Source organism: Bombus vosnesenskii, unplaced genomic scaffold (genome assembly GCF_011952255.1).
Source record: "Bombus vosnesenskii isolate JDL3184/JDL3185 unplaced genomic scaffold, Bvos_JDL3184-5_v1.1 scf7180000014487, whole genome shotgun sequence".
Lineage (NCBI taxonomy): Eukaryota > Metazoa > Arthropoda > Insecta > Hymenoptera > Apidae > Bombus > Bombus vosnesenskii.
In genome coordinates this window covers 42230-45873 of record NW_022883480.1, presented here as the reverse complement: position 1 = coordinate 45873, position 3644 = coordinate 42230, and the positions used below count along the sequence as shown (strand labels likewise).

The following is a 3644-nucleotide window of genomic DNA, read 5'->3' as shown; positions in this document are numbered from 1 at the left end:
TATAATGCCGTAGTCGCCTCTTTCTCCGTCCATTATTGCTAATCTAAGATTTCTAACGCGATCCATATAATCTAGTATATCTTCCCCGGGTCGTTGAAATATCGTTCCTAATTCTCCTTTATATTCGTTAAGAGATTTCTTTGGGCCGAATAGATCCTTTAATTTGTTTCCGAAATCATTTAAACTCATTAATTCCGTGTCTTCGATGGCGAGGAACGCGTGTCCACGAAGCTTATTTACTAACAATTTTACCAATTGAGGTTCTTGATATCTGGGAATCATATTTCGCGCGCGTTCACAAGCTCTTAAAAAATGGAATACCGATGGTCGATATCCGTCAAACACTGGCACCGATTCGATCGCGTCTTTTAGCTTAATTGGTTGGGTATGTCCACCTGTCTGGACTGTTTCCTGTTGCGCTGTCGGCGGCGATCTGGGTGTTTGAGGTTCCTGTTTTGTTTTAAGCTCGAACAATCCGTTTTGTAATTCGGCGAGTTTCGCACTCATATCGCGAAAGTTCGCATCCCATGCTTTAAGTTTTTCCGACAATGTCAAAACCATTTCTTCGTCTAACGATTCTACTACAGTCGCCATTGTTTCTTAAATATATATTTTATTAATCGAGCGTGACAACTTTAATCTACTATGGAGCGTGTCGAATCGTTTAAACCAACTTTAATCCTCCGTGAATCGTATCCCACCGCTGCCACCAAAAATTTATAACTACTAATCTGTTACGTATCAATTTGTTTGTTTAAATCGATCAAATCTAAGGTTGAATTTTACTGAAAAAAAATTTTTTTTTTTTTATAGTTGAGTTTGAGTTTTGAATTTAATCGGAAAGGAAATAAATTAAAATGATATTATTGTGTATTTAATTCCGATTTAGGTTATTAATTAATACGGTAGTTGCTGCCACCAGTAGTCCAAAGACTATTTCAAAATATTTTATTTTTTATTATTTTCCTTTGCGTTTAATGGGTAGCGTTAACTGACGCTTAATGCAACCGGTAAACGAATTTCCCTTTTCGGCTAACCTGCTATGCGCAGGGATACTAGCGCGGGAGAGGATTAAAGCTGGGTACAATAAATATTTTTCCTCGTCGAACGGATTTTTACTTGAATGTGAAATGGGTTAGGTTATTATATATATATATATATATATTTGATTAGCTAGATATATATATTTTAGCGTTGCTGGATTAGATAGGAATGTGAGATTGTTTGTTGTTTTATATAAATTTATTTTTTCGTTTGACTTCCTCTTCTCTTTTAATTTCACTGTTAAGACCGAAACTCAATTCATTTACCCCGATGGATTCTGTCGCCACGATTTTCTTGCCTTTTGAATTTAGCTATCGAGGATAATTCTAACGATCCTCTCTGTGTGGGACTCGTGTGATTTCGCCAGCCTTGCCCAAAGACGGGTAATAATTTACCAACAGTGGGAGGAGGAAGGCGAAGATCGATGGGTGTTCTCGATAATCGAAAACACCGTTTGCACGAGCCGACACAGCGAACGATCTTTTGGTTAATTTCCCGAAGGGGGGATTGTTTTGTTATATCTTTCTTATAATCGCATGCAAGAATGGCAAGAATATCGGTTAATAGCAATACCGGTATCGTTCTTGATTTTCAATTGACCCCGACGGTATATTTATTAGTCCTTTCTGAGCGAGACTTGTGTGATTTCGCAAGCCTTGCCCAAAGATGGGTAATATTTTACCAACAATGGGAGGAGGAATGCGAAGATCAGTGGGTGTTTCAGTAGCTGAAAACACCGTTCGCACAAGCCGACACAACGGACAACTCCTTTGTTTATAATTTAAGCAATATTTCTATCTTTAAAACCGTAAATGAAATCGATGATAGGAGGTTTTGATTCAATTCTCGAGGACAACGAGATTGCCAGAGAAGAAGAAAGTTTTTTAAATTTAATTTGCTTACCTTGAGGAAAAGGTGCTATCTGGTGCCATCACTCCAGCTGTCCCGGTGATCGTCGAAGGTTGTTGGGTTTATTATTTAATCTCGAATATAGTTTTCTATCAACCTTTACTTTATTAAACTATTTCGATACAAATTGAGTGACTTGCTAACTGAATTGATATCGTAATGAAGGCTTAAAATTTTACTTTATTTAATCGCGACTCTCTTCTCTTTATCGAAAAACTAAAGACCCCGAAACGCAAAATACTTATACAAATTTCTAGACGCAAAGAATAATGAGCCGTAGTAACAAACGATCGCAAACTAATGAACGAATAATGCACGAATAATGAACTAATAATGGACAAAGAATTAAAGAACGAATAATGCACGAATAATGAACTAATAATGAACAAAGAATTAAAGAACGAATAATGCACGAATAATGAACTAATAATGAACAAAGAATTAAAGAACGAATAATGCACGAATAATGAACTAATAATGAACAAAGAATTAAAGAACGAATAATGCACGAATAATGAACTAATAATGAACAAAGAATTAAAGAACGAATAATGCACGAATAATGAACTAATAATGAACGCCGCGCTATGTTGCATCGCTTATTTATAATGCCATCCCCCATGGGGTGGTGGTCCGCTGGGGGTACCCTTCCGTGGGAATCGGGATGTTGCAGTTTGGACTTCTTGGAATCGTACGTGACAAAATGTAAATTCCGTATTTCGACTTAGTTTCTATCAGTCCTGTGTTTCTGCTGAGCTAGCGTCTAGGAGATTTGAGGCATTCCACGCTGATCTAGTCCGTTTCGCGAGAAACTTCCACGTGCTGTACCGTGGGAATTACCGGTGTTTCTTCGGCGCGTGGAAGGGCTGGTGGCTGCAGCATCATTATTATTTTAAAGTTTGCTCGGGCAACACGCGCAACTCCGCTGCTCTCCCATAACAAAGACCTCCTCCTTCGAATTGTTTTGCGTAAGTTTGGATGTTTGCATATTAAGATTGTTTTGTGATTTTGATTGTTTTTCCCTTTTTTGCTATTTCCTTAGGCTTCGGTGATCGACGTTCGAACCATGTTTGCTGAGTCGTTTCTATCAGAGGTTCCTTTCCAGACTTCCCTGGTACGTATTTAGTCTTATTTTTAGTTCGTTTGGTTCGTCCTGTTTCGTTTTATTTAAAATATACCGTGTTGTTTCCAGCCCAAGCGAAAGAGGGATTCCGAAGAGGTTTTGGAGGCGCATCTTCGTCACCATGCTTCTGGGAGAAAGGGAATTTCCCCTGTTGTGCGCTATTGGTGTATGTGTGAGTTCAGCGAAATTTATCCCGGAGCTCCTTGCTTCGATTTTGATTTATTGTAGCTGTCTCAATTTTGTTGGTTCGCTGTTTTGATGTTCCTTATTATTATTAATTTTGTGTTCAATATGTGTATATATATATATATATATTTTTTTTAGTCTGATAGTGTTAGGTTATCTATTTTACATTTGTTAATTTTTTAATTTTATATTTCCCCCTTTTATTTAAATATATATATATATATATTTATACATTTGTAGTTTCCCATAAAATTTATTAAAGAAAAGTGTTAACAATGTGTTTTCATGATTTGTTTCTCGCGCCTGACTTCCATTAATCCCTAACATTCCTGTCGCCATGACGCGTGTAAATCCAACATGGCCGCTCATAAATGTCATCAGT

General features: G+C 37.2%; 1 long non-coding RNA gene across 1 annotated transcript; it reads left to right on the top strand.

Moving 5' to 3' along the window:
* The first annotated feature begins 2478 nt into the window (after positions 1-2478).
* Positions 2479-3362, top strand: LOC117239919. The gene is made up of 3 exons (XR_004494571.1): positions 2479-2921; positions 2996-3067; positions 3146-3362. It is a non-coding gene; the product is annotated as an uncharacterized LOC117239919 (long non-coding RNA).
* The last annotated feature ends 282 nt before the right edge of the window (positions 3363-3644 follow it).